We start from the raw sequence: 14,866 nt of genomic DNA, 5'->3' as shown, positions 1-14,866 counted from the left end.
AAGCTGCATAACTTGTATACTTTAGCAAAAATAATTGCTTCAAGCTCACACAGGTCATTACTAAAAATTAAGTGCCATGTTTTGCCTCTCAGTGGAAAACCCTTCACTAAGGTTGATTGGACACTTTTCAGTTGCTTCTTACTCTATTTGGGTGTTACACTTGAACTAAAGAGATGAAACGTTGGCCAGGATAGTTTTTTAACAGGTGTAAAAATTACAAAAAATGAAGCAATACCATCACAAAATGTGCTGCATTAGGCCCATATAAGTTGCCTTTCCTTGTCATATAATTTAGTCAAATCTGTCCTAAAATGTTTGTGTTCCCCTGCAGCATAATTTGAGTGACCCTGGTAGAGGCTGTTAGGCAGTTTTATAAGAGCCAGGCTCAGCCATGCAAAGGAGGCGATAGGACAAGCTTAAATGTTCCAGCCTCAGCCTCTATAAGAGGGGCAATAAAATGCGTTTAAGAGCGCGAAACTTTGCCTTTGCTCAGGAGATTATAGGATTGTTGTGTTAGTTCATCAGCAACCTTTGCAAGGTAGGCTATACGAAGTTTTTAGGCATTTCAGCATTAGAATGTGTGAGGTAGGATATGGGATTCATTTCGGATTCCTGATCTCAGCTATGGTAAATAGACTGTTATCCTTGAGAGGTGCTGTGCCTGGTGTCTCCCCAGAATATCAAAATGTGAATCTCTATGGCATGAAATATTGTGGCCAATATGAGGTGAGATATCAAAAGGTAAGTAAGTAAAACATTTCTATGCTTAGTGCCACGTGTACATATAGTGATGATAAGTATATATCTTTAAGGTGCATAGATGTGTTAAGAATAGTAAATATATCCTTCCTATATGTGCTGTTACCTTTCGATATTTTGACCTTCAATAGTCGGCCCATGATATTCTGTCAACATGAGTTTCCTGTCATGGATTTTCCGTAGTACCTAAAAATGCATTTTTTCAAAAGGTCTTTGCCAAGCTGGGAAACAATAGGACACAAAGAACATTGTGTCCCTGTGATATAGTTAGTATTCTGTAGTTAGAGATCCACAACATATTTTTCTGATTGTAGCAAAACAATATAATAAGAAATCCATGAAGAGTGATGTCACTTATTGAGAAGCTGAGGGGCTCGGGACTGAGACAAAGTTAGTCACATGTCAAAAGCAGTCTCCAGTCTGCTCCACATACTCCCAGCCTCTGCTTATGAACACACATCCTGTCGTGAGAGTTACAACCCTGGAGCACAACTCAGTGGACTGAAGGATGAGCTGAATGACGTGTGGATCGCAGATGTGAAAACTGGCCTTGTATTCCCCTGAGGATGACATAGGTTTACTTATGAAAATTGTTTGCAAAACGTGCAAATTTCTAGACATGTTTATGGGACCCTTGATTGGCTCCAGAATGCCTCCAGATCTCGTCTGTGGACCTGAAGATGAGAAGGAAAACTGAACTACACCATTTTCCACAGCCATGTTACATCTGTGCCATGCTGCTGAACCACATCACAGCAGCAACGTGTGGTCCCTCTGTGGCTGCCTTGCCATGACCACATCAAAGTGGTAGGGATATGGCATTATCCTCTTGCGTACCACATAAAAGCAGCATCAGCATCCACACCCGCATGATGAATTCCAGACAAGCTGCAGCATGTTTTGCAACCTGCTCCTAATTAGGCTGCATCAAGAGCGCTACAGTAAGGCTCTGCGGGGGTCTACATGCAGGGCAGCCTTTGAGTGGCAAAGCTATCACAGGATATTCTTGGCTACCACATAGGAGTGGCATGGCCATTCTGTGAGGCCCGTGGTTGATAGTCGCCAAGCAGCAGCACTGTCCATCAGCCACACTTCATTAGATCACATCAGATTAGTGCACCACGGCTCTGTGGTATCCTTGATGCAAGTCTGTCAAAGTTTAATTTCTCTATCTCAAGGGTTCTGTAAAAGAGCCATGACTTTCCTGGAGTCCTAAGTGATGAATTGCTGTCATGCGGCAAAATGCTCTGATAGCCACGCCTCACAGGGACGCATCAATGCAGTGCAGTGACGCGCTGTGGTGGTTCTTAATGAAAGCATGTGTTTGAGAAGTCAACCCATCTCAGGGGTTCTACATAAGAATGTCATGACCTTCCTGCGGACCACCCCGCTCCCTCTCCCCTGTGAACTATCACCAAATTACAGGCTACAATGGCAGGACCGCCGCACTAGAGAGCATCATGTCAGTGCAGAAAGGCTTTGTGTTGGTTGTGGGTGCAAGCCTACATTAGAGAAATGAACCTATCGCAAGGGCTCTAAGTAAGCGTGTCACGACCTCTCTGCAGACCCCCGTGGTGAAACTCACCAGTTGCAGCACTCTCACGCAGCACTAGGCGTCTTCATGTCACTGCGCTAAGGTTCTGTAGTGGTCCAGGGTATAAAGCTTAATTTGTGAAGTGAAGATTACTCAAGGTTTACACTCTATACATAAGGGTGCCATGACCTTCATGCGGGTCTCCAGGCGGTAGCATGCACTTGCAGCATCCCCTCACTGGGCCCATCAGAGTAGTGCATTAGGGTACCGTGGTGGTCCTGGGTGCAAGGCTGCATTAAAAAGGTGAAGCTATCTCAAATGTCCTGGCACCCCTGAAACCCCCTTTGATGAACTACAGCCAGGTCTGCGGTGCCATTCAGTGGAAGTCTGCACTACAGTGACAAAGATTCCCACCGCTCTCTTGTGTTGTGACCTTTAGCTTCCCCACAGCTCCCAACGGGCACGTCTCGGTGACGAGGCCTCGCACAGTTCTTCTCTCCGCAGGTGTCAGCTGACGGAGCCCCGACTCCCCTCTAAGTGCTCAGCTGATGTCTCACTCTCGACTCTCGGTGACAGTATAATGAGCAGCCTGGCAGGTATGGTGGGCGTGTGAGCGCGCGAGCCCAGCATCGGAGGCGGGAAGGGGCCTCGCGGCAGAGAAGGCCTCGAGGCCTCACGTCAGCTGATACAGTCACACACGGAGTCACACACGTCACAGCGCCCATCGTAAATTCACACGGAGGAGATGGTATTTTCGAGGAGGCACGCGAGTCGGGCTGGTCTGCAGCAGAGCCGGAGGCTTTGTGTCAGGCCTCGAGCTTTGGAAAGAGCTGTCGGGAGTTCTGTCCTTCAGAGACATTGCTGTGTGGGCACATTTGACTATAATTCGTTCTACCTCAGGCTAATTCTGAGTGTTTCTGGCTTTAATTTGACTCCTTCTAAATATAATTCCATTCTCACTTGTCATTTTGAATTCCAAAATTCTATACTCTAAGCACAGTGCTTCAAATTCAGGCCTTTGTCAGCAAAAGATGCTAGGATCCTGCACACCTTTGGTAAAACTTTGGTAGCAGAATCTCCATAATTACTTTGTGTAGCAGCTGTCTTAGGTGATATCCACTATATCGTCTCTATTCGTAGTAAATGGCCAAATCCTTCTAAAAGTAAAGCATAGAACTCAGACGATCGTAGTATAACGGTTGTGTTTCACACCTCCTTTCGTTGTGCCTGTGAACATAAGTGCAAATGTTCAGATCTATACAAGGCTTAGTAAGAACAATGGGCATTTTCTATTCAATCCCTTTTTTTCGCCACAGAGTGGAACGAATTTGCACAGGAGCAAGGTGTAGTTAAGGTGACAGCCAAGATTAGATGACCTAACTCCTCTATCCCCAATTACCAACTTAACCAGTAGTCTACATCTCTTCTCAGACAGTGCTTAAATTGGGAAAAACAAATAATACATAGGGGCAGGGTTAATAATTTAGCTTAGAAACTAATCTCTGACATTGCCCTGTTTTGATTCCATCTCATGTCTCTTTCTTCCACCATTCCACACTTACTGTCTCTTGATCTTACTCTTACAAGTTCTTTTTCATCCCTTCTTTTTCTAGATTTGTCTTCCTCCTTTAGTCTCCTTTCTCTGTTCTTTCCTCTACTTTTCTGTCCAAACTCTAATGGTGAAAAATAAATTCCAGTCTACCTCAAAAATGTGTGCACACAACTTTCAACACAAATTAAATAATGCTCCCAGTAAATTATGAGAAATGTTTCGTAAACATCATTTTTAACCATGCTAGTAGCAGCTCAGCCTATCACCCCATTTTTGCTGTAACACCACAGTTGCCTACTAGTATTGCATCTGTGGAAGACCCTTCTGCTGGACACTCACAAGAGCTGTATTTGCACTTTTTTCGACTAATTGATTCTGAGCCTATTGAGGTGGGTATCTCAAACTTTAGAAATACCTTTAGTAGTCTGTTAGCCCTTACGGCTGGGCTATGATTTTACTGCTGACTGACTCAACTCCACCTCTGCTGGTTTTGCAGAGGCACCAGCCTCAAGTTTTTTTCACCTTTGCTTGTGTATGATAATTTGAATGTATAAAATTGTAATCCATCTCTAAGCAACTAATGACCCAGAGGGACCCAAACATAATGGGCTGTAAAATGGCAACATGGAAACAGTATTCACGTGCTAGGAACTCTTCAATCTAACGGATTTCCTATCTTTAGCCATTTGATCATGTTTTTCTTGACTGTATGACTACTTAAATACGTAAATTGATATTTTCCACAGCTTGGGTGGGAAGAAAATCATGATCTTATTAAAGACACGGAGGTTACTATTATGCATTCCTCTTTATTGCCACGACATAAAGCAGCAACATTTAGAACCATTAACTTTAGAATTAGAACTTTAGAACATTCTAAAAGAGTATTAATGTCCCCTGCAAGCAGACATCTTCCTTCTTTTTGCTGTAAACAATGCAAGTCCTTTTTGTTGAATCATAACTGTTTTGCCAGTACTTTTTCATATCTTATTCTTTTAACTTTCCAGGCATTCCTCATAATCATCTTAACCATCTCCTATAGTCATAAATAACAGTTATTGTTGGTGGGAATCTTATGGGAGGGATAGTACTAGCTTCTGTATCTTTAATAAAATCATGATTTTCTCCCCATACCTGCTATGGGAAATCTGAATTTTATGGCAAGGCATGGAGATCAATAATATGCATGTTCAAAGTCTTGCTATAACCTTCAGAGATGCACTTTCCGTAGGTTTAAAATATTTATTACAAACACGGAATCAGTTGTCCATTCAGCAGAAGCTAGAACACTTGTAAGATTACCACCCACCATAATAGCTTTAGAAGTCATAGCACCTCTCACTGAATGTGCTCCAAATTTAGATATGTCTATACCTCCTTTTTCCATGAACATCTTGATCCATCTTGCCAAGGCAGGGAATGTACCAGACTTATAGGGATACCTATATGAAATTAATGATTGAGCATTCCTAGGATCTTGCAAACTCTCAGGGGCATATTTATACTCTGTTTGCGCCGGATTTGCGTCGTTTTTTTGACGCAAATCTAACTCCATATTTATACTTTGGCGTTAGACCCGTCTAGCGCCAAAGATCTAGGAGTTTGCGTCATTTTTTAGCGTGGACACCTTCCTTGCGTTAATGATATGCAAGGTAGGCGTTCCCATCTAAAAAATGACTCCGAGGCATGTGCGCCGTATTTACACTCCCGGGCAAAAATGACGCCCGGGAGTGGGCTGGTCAAAAAAAATGACGTCCAGCCGCTTTAGCGTCATTTTTTAACGCCTGGTCAGGGCAGGCGTTAAGGGACCTGTGGGCTCGGAAGGAGCCCAGAGGTGCCCTCCCATGCCCCCAGGGACACCCCCTGCCACCCTTGCCCACCCCAGGAGGACGCCCAAGGATGGAGGGACCCATCCCAGGGAACTTAAGGTAAGTTCAGGTAAGTATTTTTTTTTTTTTTTTTGGGTGGCATAGGGGGGCCTGATTTGTGCCCCCCTACATGCCACTATGCCCAATGACCATGCCCAGGGGACATAAGTCCCCTGGGCATGGTCATTGGGCAAGGGGGCATGACTCCTGTCTTTGCTAAGACAGGAGTCATTTAAATGGGGGTTGGGAGTAAAAAAAAATGGCGTTAATCGGGTTGAGGTGAAAATTTTGCCTCAGCCTGACTTGCCCCATTTTTTGGCGCCCAAGCTCCATTTTCCCCTACGCCGGCACTGCCTGGTGTAAGTCATTTTTTTTTAGGCACACCAGGCAGCTCCGCCGGCTAACGTCATTCCATAAATAAGGCGCCCGCATGGCGCTTTGGAATGGCGTTAGCCGGCGTTAAATTTTTTGACGCACAACTGCGTTAGCACGCCAAAAAGTATAAATACGGCCCTCAGTCCTTTTCACATATTCTTTCAAGCACTTTACTACACACAATCTTTTATTCTCTCCCATACTTGGAAAACAATTGTTCTTGACATGGATTTTGTTCTCTTCCTAATACTAAAGCAAACACCATCTGGAACATAACTTCTAGACGATACCTCTAAAGCTTGTATATCTGATACTCTTCATACTCAAAGAGAAGGATTGCAACCTTCAACGTCAACAATTCATTGTCACTCCAGGAATTTAACTCCTTGAGTACTTTATCCATGTCCCATAAAGATGAATACTTCAGACTGGGAGGTATACTCAACCTTAGTCGTATTATTAATCTTTTCACAACATTGAATTGCCCTATAGGCAAACCATTAACCAATTCATGATCTGCTGAAATGGCTGACCTACACAAATTAGTCAAACTATAAGACTTTCCTTCAAAGAAAACCTCTGTCAAGTAATTTACCACATTCACCACAGGTGTTGAAATGGGATCCAACTTCCTCAAGGAATACCAACATACTCATCTCTTCCAAGCCAATGTGAATGCCTTCGTAGTTCCTGGAGCCCATGAACTCCAGATGAGTAAGGAAGCTTCAGATGATAGTCCAGACATCTGTCATATTATCCTGAAATGATCCATGCCATCAACTGCATTTGACCATTCTGTTCCAAAACATGACTTACTCCTGCTGGATTCACCAACAACATCACACATCCTGTCAAAAGTACAGGATCGTCTCTCAGCAAACTCATTGCATCTAGGAGCCACACTTCAGTTGGCCAAAACAGGGGTATCAACAACAGATCTGCCTGCTGTTTCCTCACTTTGATCAATATTTTTGTATCATACAGATTGGGGGAAAAGCATGATTGCATGACTGTCCCCACTGCTGCAGGAATGCATCTACTGCACTCGCCTCTGTATCTGGTTTCCAACTGCAAATTATTGGAAGTTCTGCATTCAATCTGTTCGTAAAGAGATCCGTATGGAATGGGCCCATCTTATTTCCAATGCCCTTAACACTTCCCTGTTAAACATCCAATTGATTGAGTCCTATAGATTTCTTGAATTCCAATCTGCCATGGAATTGCTGAGCCCTGAAAAAATTTGTGTCTGAATCATGATCTTCTGACTACTTCTAGGCAAGAGTGCCTCCTTTGTTTTTCCAAGTAGGCAAATAGCTCTTTGTACCCACTGTCTTAATTCCTCTATGTTCAACTTAGTACGATTTTCGTAAGTCTCCTCACATGAATCAAAAGCTTTAACTAAGGGACCAAAGACATCCAGAAGTCTATCTTGGGATCCATTTAGACCTTTAACCAAGCCCTTCATTGGATCTTTTCCAGATTTGTATAAAAAGGCCAACATTTTAGCATCCAGTTCTGGGGTATATGCTATTTTATTGTCTAATAAAGGTCTAGGACACTCAGACTGTAATCTGTTTCATACATCTTCAGGCATTTCACGCCTTAGCCAATGCTGGACCTATTGTACCACATGGTCTGCTAGTGTCCACTGAATAGACAAAGGATGCTGTATCATGTGAGGATCAAACATGTTGTTCCCTAACGGGTCAAACAATTCCTCATTGTTCTTTATGTGCTCCTTTTTTCTTTTCTTTACAATTCTCTCCTCAACGTCAGAATCTTCTAAATCCGAGGAGCAACTTATCTCTACATACCCACTTGCGGAGGACTCATCACCAGCCACAGCTTTGTGATTCCCTTTTTTGGCCTTTATAGCCTCTTTTTCTTCCAACTCCATATGAGATGCTGGAGTAGGTAGGTGAATACACGCTGCGCAGGAAGTGAAAATAACAATTCTTTCACTCGAAGATGGTCTGCAGGAAAAGTCTCTTTAATAGATGGATCCACAACAACATCAAACACGATCCAGATCCAGAGTCAGTAGGCAACTGCCTAACAATCCCAACACTCTAGAAGCTGCACAGCAGCTGATGCAATATGAATCCACATGCAAACACCCAAATGAACAACAGGCTTGTTAATGGCTTAAGTATAACAGAGAGATCTGTAATACAAAATAAAGAAATAATAGAATGTAAAAGAAATAATAGAATGTAACTTATTACAGTTGCCCTCTTCCTCTTTGCTTTAGGACCCTGTTAAATGTTGAAATTTTCTGTCACGCCCTTAATTTCCACAAGCTTCTTTTTTGGCGTCTCCTTTTGGGCACTATTGGAAACTGATGATGTGACATCTACTTCCTCAACAGACCAGAATTCTTCATTCTCCATGCGATACTGCCTACCCTGAACTTTAGGTAATATCTTATCCATACACCAATCTATCCTGTTACCAAGCTAAGCTGATAAAGAAGAAAAAGCTTTATCTACGCAAGTCTGTAACTTGTCATCCAAACTCAACTCCTCAACAGCTTTAGGATCCATCCTAATATAATTTCACAGTATTAAACTGATTATCACCACCAAAGTTCACCAGAACCACAATTCACAAAAACCACCTCTTGTCTCACGAATCTTCAAGTAATCATCTCCAGAAATGTTTCTGACATAAAAAAGGATGTTTAATTATCTCAAAATGTGGTGACCCACTTGAGATGTAACACCAAACAATGTTACCAATCCAAAATGGCCACCGGCATCCTTGACGCTATTACGGTAAGTCAAGAGAGTAAAAGTGAATGCTGTTCCCTTCCTGCTCTTTAAGCAAGCAGTCTGCGACATAAGATTTATTTTATTCTTAGTTTAAGTAAGCGCTGCATCTACATGAGTATATTTAATTAAAGACTCGCATCCGACCCGTGTTACATGCACTGCTGACAGACCCCAGACAGCACACGTGGAAACTCAGCATGTGGGCTACACGTACATTTCAGAAATAGAGGCTCGCATCACCTAAGCCGGCCTGATCACGAGCCTCTGCTGCAAGTGCTGGCAACATTTAACTGACAGCCCGCGCTGAAACTCCGCATGCAAAATCAACGATCGCAGGATGCCTCACAATGTTTGCGCTGTCAACCGTTGCTCCGCTCCGCTACTCTGCTTAATTAAGTTGTTAATGCGTCGGACCTTAATAAATAAACTTACAACGGGGCGAGTATAGGTCGATGATCCTTTTGACTCGTTTAAGATGTTCTTACCATATTTCCAGAGCAGAAACAATCATCAATAAACAATAATCAATAATCATTAGTCAAATCAATAATCAATGGAGTTAGTAAATTACACACACCATGACTCTTCAGACATAAATAAGAACACCTTTAATTAAAGTTTAATAAGTGTATTTCCCTATTATTAAAAATGCTAAAGTCATGTAGATTAATCTCCAATTCAAATCAAACACAATTAATAATAATTGTTAACCAAAAAGACGCAGGAAACATGATCTAATCAAAGCTTGAATCAAAATTCCTTCTAAAGCATCAGCACAAATCATTAGTAAAACCAATTTCAATAAAACTGCAATATCCATAGAGTTCAACAAAATAATTTGTCAACCATTTGTCCCCGCAAATTAGTCAGACATCATATGAATAGCCTTAACTAACCCAGATTAGCATAAGCATGTGGGGCTTCATGCAAAAACAATTTAAAACACAAATTTAGAATACATCTAACTAAGATAATAAGACAGCACAGTTGGTACCTAGAAAGAAAAGGCACAAAATTGTAATTCAGTCACATTGGCATATCTACCTATCTACCGTATGGTCAGCAAGCAGAATCAGTCTTCATCCTCAGATCATCAATCGATCAGCAAAGCATCAGGCTCTCAGTCAGAGAGTATGAGCCCAATTACATTATCTCAAATCTCTTCTTCTCCCAAAGTCACTCTAGACCTCTGGCTCATTGTCTGTCTAAGTTCCCTCTGTTGTGTGGTTATATCAAAGCCACCCAAACTATCCCCTAAATTCCAATTGGTCAATTAATCGTATGTTATTACTCTGTACAATAATTTTCTTATACCAAATCTATGAATTCTAATATTTCACACCTCACACGTCGTAGATTGGTCTGCTTTACGATGTTCTCATCATCCGGCTCATCAGGTATCGAATTTGTTGCATCTTCATCTCCAGTCAGTGTCTTCATTGTTCGCATCCTGTGAAAGAACCTCTAGCACATACTACACATGTATTGATACATTTTAAGGACACTATCTCCTGTTAGTTGGTTCTCATGGAAAGCTTCTGCTATGCATTTTAACAAGACAATAAGCATTTTACAGTTAGTTCATTCTGTCAGCATTTTTCATTAAACGCTAAGAAATACAGCTTCTCCATGAGGCCTGGGCAGCTAGGCAAAGACACTTGCTAAGTTAAGGCCTACAATTAATAAGCTAAAACATACTTTATAACCCTTAATATGACATATTACTACATTAATCTAATACATTTTAAAAATTTCATGTGTATTTATAATTATTTAGTACATTTCGTGAACACAGGTGGCCATTCTTCAAGGTCACAATTTCAAACATGCACATTATTTTTCTACGGTATTCATTTTTCTACATAATTTATTATTCAAAATATGTAAACACTCTTTAATAGTTTCTAATTAAGACATCTGCTTCCGCAATCCCTCCTCTGATGACTAAATATGTCATCACATCAAATTTACCACCCATAATTTTACAGTTCTATTTCTTAAACATTTTGGGGGTCATTACAACATTGGTGGTATAAGGCGCTTACCGCCGTATAGAAGACCGCCAATACACCGCCGCGGCCGCGGTAGACCGCCACAGCTATTATGGCACACATCACGGAATCTGCCGAAATTCAGACACCCACACAACACCGCCACACCAAAGGTCAGCGATAAAGTGGCGGAAACAAATCCTCCACCTCCACGCCAACAGAAACACGCCCATGCTATTACGACCCACGAATCCACGCGGCGGTCTTTCAACCGCGGTATTCCATTGGCGGTACACACCGCCGCGCTCAAAATACACACACATATACAAAACACCGCCACATTGGACAAATCAAAATACCCAAACCTGATACACATACACACACCACTCCCACACACCCAACACAATATAAAATACACACCCACATCACACACAAACCCCTACAACCAGAAATTCTGAGAGAAGGCCAGAGAGACAGCAACGCTTTTGACAACCCCATAACACAGAGACACACAACACCATCACCCACACAACATCCACACACAAAACACCACCTACCACTACACTCACCACACTCATCAACACATACACCACCCCACACATCACACATAACACCCCATGTCACGCCAAAGACACCCCCGCTTCTCCGAGGAGGAGCTCAGGGTCATGGTGGAGGAAATCATATGGGTAGAGCCACAGCTATTTGGCTCACAGGTACAGCACACATCAATAGCCAGGAAGATGGAGCTATGGCGCAGAATAGTGGACAGGGTCAACGCCGTGGGACAGCTCCCAAGAAATAGGGAGGATATCAGGAAGAGGTGGAACGACCTACGGGGGAAGGTGCGTTCAAGGGTCTCCAGGCACAACATCGTGGTGCAGCGGACTGGCGGCGGACCCCCACCTCCTCCCCCACAACTAACAACATGGGAGGAGCAAGTCCTGACCATCTTGCATCCTGAGGGCCTCGGAGGAGTCGGTGGAGGATGGTGCACTGGTAAGTCAAATCTTAACTATCACATCCCCCACCCTACCTGCATGCTATCACACACCCCTAACCCCACACCCTCCCCTATCACCCCAAATCCTCACTAATCTACCCATGACACCAAGCACCCATCCCAACACCAAGCCCTGCATGACACAACTAAGCATGGGCACCCCTCACTAAAGCATGCCCACTGCACATACCCAGAACACCCCCCCAACCATCACCACACAAGCCCCCACACAGGAATGCCTGCACTGGGGATCACGCACACCCAACCATTGCACACCATTACACACACACATGCAATAATCATGTTCTTATACCCCTGCATGAACCCGAAGGAACGTCACCACACCAGAGGGTCCAGACAACACCACTCCACCCCCAGAAGAGGCCCAAGTGACGACAGCAGCTCTGCCCCACTGGATCCTGATGACCAGCCCGGACCATCGTGGGCCTCAGGACAGTCGGTTCCCCTTGCCCAGCCACAGCCCAACACCGAGATGCCACCCTCTGGTAACACCAGCACAGCACCCACCCAGCGGGCCCAAACCTCCCTACCCAGGACAGGTCAATCAGCGGTGTGTCCACCACTACAGGGCACCCAGGCTAACCCACCACCCCAACAACAACAGGGACCTGGGGGTAGTGGTAGTGGGCACACGGTCCAGGGGACGGAGGCACAGGAACACCGGGGAACTGGGAGGGCTGCTGTGAGACAGAGGGAGGACAGGCCAAGGGAACCAACTCTCCACGAGGCCCTATCCTCCATCATGGGAGCATACCACCACTCCCAGGAGACGATGGCGACGGTCTTGGACAAGTTGCAGGAGACCCTGCGTCTGCAGGACGAACTGTATTTGGGGTTCAGGGAGGAGCTCAGGACCATCAGCTCCGCCCTGGGCACCATCGTAGGGGTGCTGACGGACATTCAAAAGACCTTGAGGGACACCGTGACACTTCAAGGGGCCCCTGACACTAGCCAGGACGACGAACTGCCACACCAGCACCCCATCCCCTGCAGACGGACCACCACCACGCAAGCGGTCCCTGAGATCCAGGAACAGGACAGAGCAAGATGGCAAGACCCCCGCCAGGAAATAAGACCACCCTGATTGTCCCCCCACTGTCCCACTTTGTCACCCTATCCAGATTGGAACTGCCCCAGCTCCACTTCCAATGCCCAGACGGGCAGTGCACCTGTGAGACGAATAGACTGGACTCTGCCATGGACATTCCTCCACCATCACCCATCCCCATTTTACAACCTTCCTTGTTTTTTTTTTTGCACTTAAATAAACACCCTTGAAAGCCAAAAAAATCTTGAGTCAGTCTATGATTTGGAACTTTGTATTATCAATTACAGTGTCATAATGGGTTACCCAGTGTAAGGCTAACATAGCAATGACACACATCACAAGCCCTTGAAGAATGCAAGCAGTTGACACGTAGGTTACCACACTTGTGAAACTGAAATGGAAGGGTACAACTCAATTAACAAATAGTGAGTGAAATGTAGGTACAGGATAGAGGTAGACGTGTGAAAGTTAATGTAATGTTAAACCAGAAAATGTTCTCACCTGTGTGTCACTGGAAATATTGCTGTATGACTGACTCCCTGTTGTCGTTTTCTTCATCCTCAACTTCATCCTCATCACTGTCCACTGGCTCCACAGGCTCCACAGCTGCCACAATACCGTCATCTGGATCATCCTCCTGCATAGTTCCTGGATTGTAGCACGGTCAAACCGGTAGGTGACGTTGATATGTCTTTCTTCCATTGTCAACAGGTCCACCAGCGGTCGGTACACCGGAGGATTCCGCCATCTTCTCATATGTCCCAGCTGACGGCGCCAAAGAAGGACAACAGCGAAGAACCAGCACTATTCCTCCAGGTATGTACCCACAGTTACACACAAGACTACACCAGACAAAAAAGCCTTCCTGTATGTGTGTTGAGTATAGGCCTAGCTATGCGTGATGCAGTAGTAAATGAAGCCATGTAGGCCCCTGAAATGGCGGCTGTCTGACCTCTAAACTGTGACAATCAGATTGTGGGGCAACTGCGTTGGCGTTGCACACCGTCGCTGTAGGCGGTCGTAGACCGCGGCGCAATGCTACATTGGTTAACATTGGACCCTATGGGTCCCAGGAGCCAATGAACAGGTGTGCCGGCGGTGATGATGCGCACCGCTGCGGACGTCACCGCCGCGGACGTCACCGCCATTTTCTATCTCTTCACTCACTAGATACCTGACCTTCGACAGGAGAGGACCTACACTGCTAGTGCTGCTGTGACCTCGGTCTGGAAGAGACAATGGCTGCTGCGTCTGGGGAAAGGGCCCCTGCCTTCACTGCACAGGAGTTGGAGAAACTTGTGGATGGGGTCCTCCCCCAGTACACGCTACTCTACGGCCCTCCAGACCAACAGGTTAGTACACAGGGAGCACGTTGTATGGGCTAGGCCTGGGTGGAGAGGGCTGGGTGGAAGAGGGAAGGGGGCAGAGTACATAGAACAGTTATGCATGGGAATGAATGGGCCACATGGCCAGAGTAGCGAGGGGGCCACTCACATTGACGGTGCAGTTGGTAATGACTGTTCCTCTTTCCTTGTGCATGTCATGTAGGTCAGCGCCCACCAGAAGAGGGACATTTGGGGCGCCATCGCCAAAGAGGTCCGGACCCTGGGGGCCCACCAGAGACGGGGCACCCACTGCCGTAAGAGATGGGAGGACATTCGCCGCTGCAGCAAGAAGACGGCGGAGGCTCAGCTGGGGATGGCCTCCCAACGTGGGAGGGGTGCCCGTCGCACCATGACCCCCTGATGTTCCGGATCCTGGCGGTGGCCTACCCGGAGTTGGATGGGCGCTTGAGGACATCACAGCAGACACAAGGGGGTGAGTACAACCTCATTCAGCCGACTTTGCGTGCAGTGGAGGGGTCTGGGTGGGGGAGGTGGGCTGTGGGTGTCCCTAGGCCAGGGCGAGTTAGGTAGGCAAGGCCCCTCCGTAATGTAGGCCATGTGG

The sequence above is a fragment of the Pleurodeles waltl genome, chromosome 6 (assembly GCF_031143425.1).
Source record: "Pleurodeles waltl isolate 20211129_DDA chromosome 6, aPleWal1.hap1.20221129, whole genome shotgun sequence".
NCBI classification, from domain to species: Eukaryota; Metazoa; Chordata; class Amphibia; order Caudata; family Salamandridae; genus Pleurodeles; species Pleurodeles waltl.
The sequence above is the reverse complement of the archived record's forward strand: the minus strand, read 5'-3'. Positions refer to the sequence as shown.